At 40.6% G+C, this 12,907-nt stretch overlaps 1 protein-coding gene across 1 annotated transcript in view; it reads right to left on the reverse strand.

Annotated features, from left to right (window-relative positions):
* The window catches only part of LOC121920513 (venom factor-like), an 87,493-nt gene that overhangs the window by 7,833 nt on the left and 66,753 nt on the right, over positions 1-12,907 (reverse strand). The window lies entirely within an intron of this gene.

Consider the following 12,907-nt stretch of genomic DNA (forward strand, 5'->3'; position numbering starts at 1 on the left):
CTAAAATTAAGGAATAACACACACATTGAAATAATGTAAAAAATATTGTAATGAGAAGTTTCTTTTAAAAAAAAAGCGGCCTAAATTCAACTCATTTAATCTGGAATTAACATACATGTCTGAATTGAGTCAAACAAGTGGCAACAGGTCAATCAAGACCTTAGAGATACCTAATTTTGTCTGATAGGCTCCTATTTATACAGTTGGCAAAATTAAGTGATAAAGTTTTTACTGAACCTATTCATTTAAACACACACACAAACACAGAATTAAGTGTAATGTGCCTGGTACAGATGAGCCGTTTGTGGCGATAGTGGGCTCAATTTGGCACAGCATCCATATGCACCAAGCCCTACTATCAGGGCATTACATCAGAAGGCTGCAGCCCCTCCATATGGGGCACAGCCTCGTGACATAAGGGGCGCTGAGCAAAAAGGAGCTGCTCTAGAGTGGGTTTCTTTTAGATAGCATGCGGATGCTGCAGCACAGATGCAGGGCAAAGATGGGCAGCACAGAACTGTCCATCTGTACTGCCCCTGTATGTCCAAATTAAACTACAGTGAAAATGTCAGAAAGGATGGTTCAACTATGCCTTCTCTCTGTCATACCTTTTTTCCCCTACATGCTGTTCCTAATCAATGATTTCCGGTGGGAATTCCCTATGAGAACAACTGAGAGAAACATCTAATGTGCTTTGTCTTCACGCTGAGAAATGCACCCTCTCACCTGTCTCAGTCAGCACAGTCACAGCACAAAATGGAGTGGCCCATAAGCTCATCATGGTTGGGGAATCTCTTTTGCAGGACAGCTCGCATGAGCTCTGCACGCCCCTTCTGCTGGACATACGAAGAACACCAAGGCTGCCTTATTAAAAAACTGCTCTTCCCTCCACTTGTTGTTTTTGGAGGACAAGGAGGACTTGAGGCTTGGCTCCAGAGGCCACTCCCTTCCTTCTAATTATATCCTGCTGGAGGTAGGAAGAATACCAGGTGGGAGAGCCAAGATGGCACCGGTGTGATAGGAGGTGTTTTTAATGAGCTCTGGGGTATTTTTCTGTTCTGTTATTTTATTTTGATTGTGCTGTCCAATGGCTGTAATAAAGTTATTATTATTATTTTGATTATTTTTGTTTTGAATGCATTTTCCAGCGACATGTAGTATTGGCCGCTGTTGCTCTTCCAGTGTTTTGGTGAATTACTGTGGCAACAAAAAATGTTAGAACAAGCCCTGGTATAAACAAGCATAATAAGGCCTCTAAACAGTTAAGTCATAACTTACTTGCTATGAGGAGGAAACTGTGAGCATTCCAACTATACCTATAAACTTAAATTTGGAGTTTACAATTCCAACTGCCAAACTTCCTTGTGTTGGAAAAAGAAAATGAGCCTCTATCCTAACTTTAGTATCTCCGGAATGAGCTGGCCAGATACTGAGAAGGAACAACTCACAAAGCAAACAAATTAAATCTCCTGACTTGTGACAAAACAATGCCCTTTAACAGCTCATACCATAACTCAATTTATGAGCATTTAGGGAAAATTGTACATCAGGTAGAGCTTCTCAAACATTCTTTTGAGACTTTCATGCAAAGCAATCAGTGGTAAAAGAGAGTTTGGAATACACCAACAGAGAAACATCTAGTAAAGTGGAGAATCCCACTATAAACGAGCCTGGGGCAGTCTACCAGTAACTGCTAGGAGTGGGGAAAGAAACCATAGCAGGATTCTACAAGCAAATCAAGTTATGTTGCAAATGCTTACAACAGAATAAACAATGGTGATGGAGGTCCAATAGAGCCATGATCTTCGCTGAGCCAACTTCTACAGGTATCCCCCTACGATAATGATAACCTTGCTGTGGAGTGGATTCCTAGTATATCAGCTCTGAAGTGAATTTTGTTAACTTTCGAACAATCTACAATTCCTCTCATGGTGCTGAAATGAAGCCCTTTTTATCCAACTTTCAAATAATCCAGCACGGGTTTTTCAAGATCAAACTATATCTCCTCTATTCCCTTATAGATAGTAGTGGGGGGCCCACAGAGCAAAGTAATGCCTGCTTGATAACTCCTAAAGGAATCCCTAAAGAACCCTGTGTAAGACTGCATCGAAGCTAGTTCGTTAAACCTTCCAACATTATGGCAGGAGGCAATCCACAGAGAAGCAGGTCACAGACTCGAGCGACTTAATAATTAATGTAGAACAATATGACATCGCCTCCAGAGTGGATGATCTCAAAAATATGCTGCTTACTACCAAGGATCTGGCCATACCACTGTTGAATTCATATATGTGCGGTCCCCAATGCGAGAGGGCTTTGGATATGAGTCCTATTGATGCTCTCTTATAAGGAATGAAAAGGATCTTACAACCCATACAAGTCATACAACCCTTGGACCTAAGAGAGTCAATACTTACCTTCCACATGAAGCGTCCAACAATCAAAAGAGCCCAGCTCAAACAGAATTTTTGAACTTGGTGATGACTGGGACTTGACTATATCAGCTTGACAAACTAAGCCTACTGTTGGAATTTATGGGTTGGGGAAATAAGTTCCATGATGCAGATTTTGCAAACTACTTACAAACTTTAAAATTCTTTGTTACAAGAGACATGGGCCCTCAAAACTAATTTGCCATCACTCCATAGATTTCAAGCATTTCTGTTCCTGCGGTTAAAATTTGTACAAGAGGCCGTGGTAGTGGTGGTCTCACATATTCATCTCAGTTGATTTGCTGCTGAGATTCAACCAATAACTAGTGCTTTCCACAATGTATACAAGTGCTTGTCATCAAGGCATGCATTTTGGTTCCTTAATCGTATAAATATTTATTTTCCTAGTAACTTAGCAAAGAATGTAGGTCCTACTAGTATTTGGGATAGTTTCTCTGAACCCTGTCTTCTTGGGAGAGTCAGTATCCCTCTACAAGGTTTTACCTTGTGGAGATTTTAATGCTAGAATTGGAAATGACTCAGGGAAGGTGGGAGCACTAATCACGGATCGACTGCTTATGCTGTCCCTGTCCTTAGGGTTTCTCAATATAACCACCAACAAATCTGGCTTAAAGCTTATAGAAATTTTTCTTTGCAGTGGCTGCAATACCTTTATGGAACCCATATTGATGTGACATCGGGCCCTTATACTTATGTCATCAACAGGGGAGCAAGTATAATAAATATAATAGCATCTGCAAACCTGGTACCTGATATTTGTGATTTGAAGTTATTAATCGTGCGCAAAGTGATCATTTTCCATTGTCATTGTTATTACAAACAAATTATTTAAAACAAAAACAAAATTAATTCTGGTTTGTTCCCCCCCCCCATGTATTCTCCAATTTAAATGGATTCATATGGGGAACAGAGAATACGGTGGTCAATTAATTTGGGCACATCAATTCATCAGATGTTGAGGAGTATTACTTTTATGTCCCTACAATCAGCTATTTTAAACTCCAATTCAGATATTTTACACATTTACACATTCCAAACCATACTCAAAAGCTTAGGACCAAGTTGGGGAGTAATAAACAATTTAAACCCCAACAAGGTAGTAACTAACAGAGTGTTTGATTTGGAATGTCAAAGCACTCGGAAAGCATTGATGGATTGCTCTCGAACAGGTACTTAGAAATAATGATAATATCTCCCTGACATCTAGTTTCTATGTGGTCATCTTACAAGGCATTTGTAAAACAGAAAATAATAATAATAATAATAATAATAATAATAATAATAATAATAATAAATAATATAATAATAGCGGTGTACAGTAAACATTGCAATAGAATACATATAAAATACACGGGACTGTTAAAGGAGGGAGGGCCTCGTCCTTCAGGCTGTCCCGATGTGATGGGTTTGCCTGATCTCCTCCTCTCAGGCCAAGATGACAGTTACAAGAGGGAGAAGCCCTTTACTTCAGGCAGTCCCTGATGTAGCTGGGTCTGCCTGATCGCTCCCTCCGGGCCGAGAGGAGTAAGGAGGGAGGGGCTCTTCCTTCAGGCAGTCCCTGATGTTGCTGGGTCTGCCTGATTGCTCCCTCTCAGGCCAAGATGACAGTTACAAGAGGGAGGGAGCCTCTTCTCAGGCAGTCCCTGATGTAGTGGGTCTGCTGATCGCTCCCTCTGAGGCCGAGATGACAGTTAAGGAGGGAGGGGCCTCTTCCTTCAGGCAGTCCCTGATGTTGCTGGGTCTTCCTGATCTCTCCCTCTCAGGCCAAGATGACAGTTACAGAGGGAGGGAGAGCCTCTTCCTTACAGGCAGTCCCTGATGTTGCTGGGTCTGCCTGATCGCCTCCTCTGAGGCCAAGTGACAGTTGCAAGAGGGAGGAGCCTCTTCCTTCAGGCAGTCCCTGAGTGCTGGGTCTGGCCTGATCTCTCCCTCTCAGGCCAAGATGACAGTTTACAAGAGGGGAGGAGCCTCTTCCTTCAGGCCGTCCCTGATGTTGCTGGGTCTGCCTGATCTCTCCCCTCTAGCCAAGATGACAGTTACAAGAGGGAGGGGGCCTCTTCCTTCAGGCAGTCCGCTGTTGTTGCGGGTTCGCCTGATCGCTCCTCTGAGGCCAAGATGACATTACAAGAGGGAGGGCCTCGTCCTTCAGGCAGTCCCTGATGTGCTGGGTCTTCTGATCTCTCCCTCTCAGGCCAAGATGACAGTTACAAGAGGAGGAGCCTCTTCCTTCAGGCAGTCTCTGATGTTGCTGGGTCTGCCTGATCGCTCCCTCTCAGGCCAAGATGACAGTTACAAGGGGAGAGCCTCTTCCTTCAGGCAGTCCCTGATGTTGCTGGGTCTGCCTGATCTCTCCCTCTCAGGCCAGATGACAGTTACAAGAGGAGGAGCCTCTTCCTTCAGGCAGTCCCTGATGTGCTGGGTCTGCCTGATCTCTCCCTCTGGCCAAGATGACAGGTACAAGAGGGAGACCTCTTCCTTCAGGCAGTCCTGATGTTGCTGGGTCTGCCTTATCTCTCCCTCTCAGGCCAAGATGACAGTTACAGAGGAGGAGGAACCTCTTCCTTCAGGCAGTCCCTGATGTTGCTGGGTACTTTCTGTAAATACCTTGCCTATGTAACCATGCTCCTGATAGTGTGTTGTTTTCTCTAGACTGCTGTATAGTCAGCCCTCCATATCCATGATTCTGTATCATTGCCATTGTTATATATGGGACTTCAGTATCCACAGATTTTGGAATCCACAGTTAGACCTGGAAACTTCAGGATACCAAGGGCCCACTGTACTAAGAAATGTAAGTCCATACCAATGTTATAACGTGTGTTTGGTTTCTAGTTTTTTGTACAATTATATAAAAAAAATATACAAAAAATATATATAAAAAAATATTAGAACATAATGGAAACATTAGCACAAGCTGTTACAGAAAAGAATGAGAACAGTTTTGGGATATTACTGCCTCTGGCATGAACAGGTCAGACCGGTTATTGTTGGGCACACACATCGCAGCAATGTTATAGCCATTTTAGTAACTCTATGGAGCTACAAATGCAGAGCCTCACTCCTCTATTGCATTAAAAACTATCTGTTTGCCTTACTGGCCCCCGGTTTCGAGTCTGAGATAAAAAGTTGATTGCACGCTCTTGCACTGAATAAACCCCAGAAGAAAATATGATGCCCCCAGAATATATAAAAACTCTTCGAACGGTGGGCTCTAATATTGGCTAAGGTGTTTACCAAATCAGTAATACAGGGATAACTCCAGTAGGCTGGAAACAGAGCGTAGTTGTCCCCATATACAAGAAGGGAGATAGCAAGATCCCAACATTATCAGCTTATAAGCTTCTGGATGTTCATTCCAAGCTATATAGCAAATACTTATTAAATAGATGGAGGAATGGGAATCTTGTAATCAGATCATTCACCCTGAACAAGCCAGATTCAAGGAGGGCCAGAGTACTATTGACCATTGTCTGACTCTTTATGTTTAGCGCACAAGGAATCAAGGGTCCCACAAACACCTATTTGTTGCTTTTATTATTTAGCCGCAGCTTTTGATTCATGACAGAAACTTGCTATGGCATAAACTGGCCAATATTATATAGATAACCGCTTACTGTTTCTGATCAAGGAACTTATACCATACAACAGCAAGGATAAGAGTTGAATCTCTGGTCACTAACCGATCCTATCCCCACAATAAAGGAGTCAAACAAGGCACCATCACTTTTTAATTTATATCTGAATGACATCATTTCAGCACTTTCTGGCCCAGAATTTTTTCCACTACACTTGGGTCAAAAAAAGATCTCATTCTGTTATATGCTGATGATAGGTTTTAAGTTCACTCGCACGTATAGGCCTGAGAAGGTTACTCTCCAAACTTGAGTATTTTGTTCTAAGAAAAGCTTGTTATCAGTTATAATAAAACAAAGGTGAGGTGTTTGGGAAAAAGACACTCTGATTTTCGTTGCTTTATTAATGGATGAACAATGCCGAGAATTTAAGTATCTTGGCATCTATTTTACAGAAAACCTCTCCGGAAGTCCCACATAGAAGCTAGGGAGCAGTGGCTGTGGGATCTATTGGAGCAATCCTTAGATTCTAAACCCGGCAGGAGGTCATCTGGTTGCACCAGCTTAAAAATATTTCAGAGTAAAGTTATAGGTCAGATCCTTTATGGTGTGCTGTGTGGGGGATGGGATGATACCCAATTGGTCAAACTGGAGGCCATCCAGAATACATTTTTAAGAAATTGCTTCTACTTTCACCTGGCACGCCTGCAGTTCGGGTGAGGTCGGCCTCCCTTCCCTCAGACTCGTATTCATTTACTTATTTAACTACTGGAGATCTGTAATAGAGTCTCCGGTTAAGGTTTTTCTAGTTGTGTTTCCACATTTACCAAGCTGGAAAGTCTGGAGTTTAAGATACCATAGGTTGCTTGAATCATATTCTGATCTAACTGAAAAACCTTCTACTGGAATTCAAGCATTTTAACCATGATGTGTACCAGGATAGACTGGCTATTAACAATTCAAATTTCCAAAGGTTTAGATCAGGGGTAGGCAACCTTTTTGAGCCGGGGGTGGGTTGCTGTCCCTCAGACAACTGGGAGCCGAACCAAAAAATAAATAATTAAATATTTTAAACAAACAAACAAAACAAACAAACCGGGCAAATGTAGGACAAAATTTTCAAATGGAGGACACGCCAAAAAAATTCTGATTTATTAAAAATGTTAATATAATGCATGTTTCTGAGGCTTCTAAGACATTGCCCCCTTGCCCTGCGCGCGAGAGGCCAAAGGCCCCGGCGGCAATCGGTGGCCGGACCGGGCTGGGCGGTCCCAAGGCCTTGCCAGGCCGCATCCGGCCCACAGGCCATAGGTGCCTACCCTTGGGTTTAGATTATTAATTGGACCATCAGATGGCTGTACCTAGGGAAGCTTACATTCCCAAAGCTTAGGCAGGCTTTTACAGCTCTTCATTTTCAAACAGTGCCTTCAGCCATGATCAATGGCAGATATTCACACACACCTAAAGATTCCCGTTTATGTATTTGTGGAGCTCCAGAAATCGAGGATTTGCCTCATTATCTGCTTTTTTGCTCACTATATACTGATCCAAGAATTAAATTTATGGGATCTATTCTGTCCAATTTATAGTCTAATACCATTTCTGAAAAGATTTTTTTTATCTCCTGTCTGATATTGATTCTAAGGTAACTTATAAAGTTTCACTGTTTGTCTCAGCAGCAATCAAAATTTGGGCAAGGGTAATAGTAGACATTGCAGTTGATTGTCATGGGGATGATCTTATCTAAACTTTGAAATTGTTTTTAATGTTGTTTTATTTAATTGTCTAGAATTTTATTATGTTTAATGTATAAAATTTGGATGTTAGTTATTTGATGGAGCATTTTATAATTCTAAATTTCTGGCTTAAGCATTAATAAAATTGAATTGAACATTCCTTTTTTCCCCTACATGCCGTTCCTAATCAATGATATTCCAGTGGGAATTCCATTATGAGAACAACACTGAAAGATCATAATGTGCTTTGTCTTCATGCTGAGAAATGCACCCTCTCATCTGTCACAGACACATAAATGGAGTGGCCCACAAGCTCATCAAGGTTGGGGAATCTCTTTTGCAGGACAGCTCATGTGAGCTTTGCACACTCCTTTCCATTTTGGATCTGAAAGCACCAAAGAGGAAGTTGGATTTCTTTCTGTCCTCTACTCCTTTTTCCAGTGCCAATTCTTCCTTTCACTCACCCAAGCCAGTTTCTCATTAACTATGAGCATCATCCACATTACACAACTTAACTGGCTTAAAACTGCCAACAAAACCTAGCATGCAGGTGGAGTTGCTGCTCTTGTCGTCAAAAAGAGACGCATTAGTAATTTGGTCTAGCCATTTGGTCTGGGAGGAAGGTAGCATATAAATTAAATAAATAAACAAAGCCTTTTACCAGTTCCACCTGAAGGATTAGGTGAAATACCAGTGCGGGTGGGGATTTGTCCTTCATCTTAATGCTAGATTTCTACAGTCATGAGAAACCTTCCTTGCAATTGGAGTTAGAGACAGGTATTATTTTTTCCATCACCTTCAGAGATAGTTGATGTTTGTTTGCAGGACAATTGCCTCTTGTCTAAGGAAATTCTGTGTTGCGTTTGTTGGCAAAATGAAAAAGAGACTAGAGCTCATGTGCCTTTAAGTGTTTTTTAAAAGAAAGAATTTCAGGAAGTTGAATGATCATGAGAAACCACAGCTGAAAACCTGTCTTTGACATCAGTTATAGTCACACTGTGGTTTTCTAGATATTTGGGACTTCACCTCCAAGAATTCCTGAGCACTGGCCATACTCCCTCTTGTCAGTCTGTGATTTCTCTATATATACCTGTCCACATATAGTTTGGGACTTATTCATATAACTTCTATTGCAGAAATAATCATCTTGCCCAAAAAATGCTGCTCCAGGTTAGGGATGTAAATCTTTGCTAATGGTTTTCTCAAATGAAGCAATGATTAATTATAGGAATTTTCTTCTTTCTTTCTGTGAAAAGTAGTTTTTGAAGACTTTCCACAGTTTAGGTGTCTTCTGCACAAACTTTTTACATGGCATTTTTTAGAAGAAAAGAGCATTCTGTGCAGAAATATTATTTTGTGTTCAAAAAATAATTTCCTGCACAGGAAATCTGTAGCTGGGGACATAGTCTGCAAAAAATTCACATATGGTTGTTTTCTGCACAGCAAATGCCATTTCCTGGAGAAAGAATGCTGTTTTCTATGCAAAACACTCACATGCAGATTTTACATAGTATAAGTCCTCAATAATGCTCAGACTTCTGCAGCATAGACTCCAACCATACATGGAGAGAGAGATTCCAGAGGTGTAAGCAGGATTCAGAAAAGGAAGGGGCACAAGGGACCACATTGCAAACATGTGATGGCTAATGGAGCACACCGAAGAATTCCAAAAAAGAATCAGCATGTGTTTCATAGACTACAGCAAAACATTTGATTATATAGATCACAAAAAGCTATGGAATGCACTCAAAGACATGGGCATGCCACTACATCTGATAGTCTTGTTGAGGAATCTGTACCAAAGAAAAGAGGCCACCATCAGAACAGAATTCAAGAACACAGAGTAGTTCCCAATAGGCAGAGGGGCAGGCAAGGCTGCATCTTATCACCTTACTTCTTTAACATATATGCTGAAAACATCATAAGGGGGGAAGAATCAGGGTCTGTTCAGACTGGCCATTTAGCCTTGGCTGGGGGTGGAGTCAGGGCATGGCACTTTGGTGCTGCTTCATATGGATGCAGTGTCAGAGGAGTCCCATGTGTGCCGTGTGGAGTGGTGCACCTTGACGCAGTGCACCACTCCACATGGCACATATGGGACTCCTCTGACACTGCATCCATATGAAGCAGCACCACAGCTATCGTGCCTTTTCAAACATTAACCAGAATAGAGACTACAGTCAAGAAATAAGAAGAAGACTAGGAATGGGAAGGGCAGCTATGAAAGAACTGGAAAAAATACTGAAGTGCAAAGAGCACTAACATCTGAATTGTTCAAGTGATTGTATTCCCCATCAGCATGTATAGATGTGAGAGCTGGATAGTGAAGGAAGCAGACAGAAAGAAAATCAACTCATTTGAAATGTGGTGCTGGAGAAGAGTACTTAGGTATCCATGGACAGCCAAGAAGAAAAACAATTGGGTTCTTAAACAGATTTGACTAGGGCTCTCCTTGGAAGCAACGATGATCAAGTTGAGACTATCGTACTTTGGCCACATAATGCAAAGGCACGGATCTCTAGAAAAAACAATAATGCTGGGAAATATAGAGAGTAGAAGAAAGAGAGGAAGGCCACAAACCAAATCAGGGGGTTTATGGGCAATGGCTTGCAGGATCTCAGCAAGGCAGTGGAGAATTCTTGGAGATGTCTCATCCACAAGGTTGCCATGAATTGGAACCAACTCAAGGGCAGCTAACAACAACCAGTGCTGAGTTATAAAGATTGTGCAGGATTCTTCCCTAGGGTTTCTTGGCATGTGAGAAACAGAACAGGCTGCACAAGGCCTCTTTTTGCATAAGGAGCCCTCCATTTTACGTAACGAGCCCTCCATTTAAAAATGGGGTCTTATCCAATAAGGCAAGGTTCTTACCGGGACTTTATTAAGTGAGTCAGGGATACTCTTCCTTGTATAACCATTTTTCACTCCAAAGAGAGCAAAGGCTTGGCCATTAACATTCTCACCAAACAAGAACCTGCAAGATTTAAGAAGTCACAATAAAGAACTGGATCCTCAGAAAGTCAATACAGTGCAATGCATAGCAGAATTAATGTTGTTCCTCAACTACAGGGACACAGAAGTGCTGCTAGATTAGGCTTTTATTGTGTGGTTACCATATTCAAATCTACATTGAGCCCCATAACTCATTGATTGATGCTAGACAGTCAATATCTCTCATCCCTTCCTGCCCAACCTCACTGGATTGTTGTGGAGATAAAGTGGTGATGTATGGAAGTATGCCTCAGCAGAATCAAGTGCTAAAGCTTTTCTTGGACTTTATCTCTTCAACAGCAGTACACAAATGTAAATTACAGAGGAATAGCAGGACACAGATATAAAACTGAAGTCTAATTTCACAAATAGGAAAATGATTGACTTGGTTTGGGTCTGTTTCAGTTAGAGCAAAGGAGCAACTGTATTATGATTACTTGGAATACAGGCCAGAGACATTTCATCCTTAAGATAATTAAGCAAAGGGACAGAATGCAGATTGTGGTCTTGACAGCTTGTCGAAATCTGGATGAATGTTCAATACTCATGCACCATTTTTGTTACCATGACGTCTACTTATTATATATTATTTCTGGAATAACAACAACAATGTTGTTTGTAATGTTGAAGTTAGTCAATAGTGTGATGCGGCAGATAAAAAGGCCAATGCAATTTTAGGCTGCATCCATGGGAGTATAGTGTCTAGATCAAGGAAAGTAGTAGTGCCACTCTATTCTGCTTTGGTCAGGCCCCACCTGGAATACTGTGTCCAGTTTTGAGCACCACAATTTAAAAATATATTACTTCCCGTCCCATTGAATAAAGCCCTTCATATATATTCAACTCATACATAAAAATATGTTACTTCCCTTCCCATGGAGCCTTTCGTTTTTTCCAAGGAAGATTGGATTATTGTTACTGTTTGTTTCTATTTGTAATTCCAATGCGTTTATGGGACTGTTTGTGTGTGTATGTGTGTGTGTATATATATATGTGTGTATATATGTGTGTGTGTGTGTGTGTGTGTGTATATATACACACACACTATATATATATATGGTATATATATATATATATATATATATACTAAAATATTTTTAATAAATGAATATAAAAAAGATGTTAGAGTATTTATTTCGATACATTTTTTTCTTTTTTCAAAAAATATCAGTATGCATGCATACATACAGATATACATTTATAGGAATATGTGTGTGTGTGTGTGTGTGTGTATAATTTTAAAATTTCTTTTGACCTACATAACAAGCTATATGTGAATTGTGATGTATGCCAACTGAAGGATACATAAACATAAATGAAGTAATATGTCCACTCTACATTTCCTGCCCACAGATTTAATACTTACCTGATGCAATTAGTTTTCAAAACAACTATTCATCATCATAACTTTTTTCCCCAGTTGGTAACAGGATTTTCCAATAGGCATTAGAAAGTGTAATATATATTTTCTGATTCCTTGGCAGAGTCATCTGCTTCCGAGGATGCTGGAAGCAGCCCAGCACATTCCCCAACTCCTCCTGCTCCTGCCCAGCAACCTGCCCAGGAACTCAATAGTAACTAATTTTTAAGAATTTGTTTATATGTTGCTGTTTGGAAAAGGTCAAATTGATGGAGACACCCTACATGCAGTGTTATTGTTAATGCTTTTCTAAATGCTTTATTTGTCTTTTAGAAAACCATGACAATACCTGTACTTCTCATTGTTAAAAAACTTGAAACATTATTGTTTCATAATTGTTTCTGGGGGATGTTTCTGGCCTTTAGCATCATGCCTCTCATTACTACTCTCAAAGGAATCACACTAGTGTACCCCTTTTGGGAATGGAAGCACAGCAGCAGTATGAAACATAAACAATAATTTTGCATATGCTATACATCCCTCTGCTGCTCCTATTTCTGTTATGAGTCTATAAAAATTACCTCTAATAGTCCTGAATGGAATGTCTGCAAATGCTAAGTATGAAGTGAAATGTTTATGAGTTTTAAAAATGAAGTGTGTGACAATGTTATTGTGGAGAATTCTAAATTAAAATTCCTTTACTTTGCAGACCTGTATGAGTGGATTTCAAGAGCAGAGAGTGTTAGAGAAAAAGAATCTTTGTGATGGTTGATGTCTCTTGTTACCGGTGGTTTG

The sequence above is a fragment of the Sceloporus undulatus genome, chromosome 2 (assembly GCF_019175285.1).
Source record: "Sceloporus undulatus isolate JIND9_A2432 ecotype Alabama chromosome 2, SceUnd_v1.1, whole genome shotgun sequence".
Taxonomy (NCBI): domain Eukaryota; kingdom Metazoa; phylum Chordata; class Lepidosauria; order Squamata; family Phrynosomatidae; genus Sceloporus; species Sceloporus undulatus.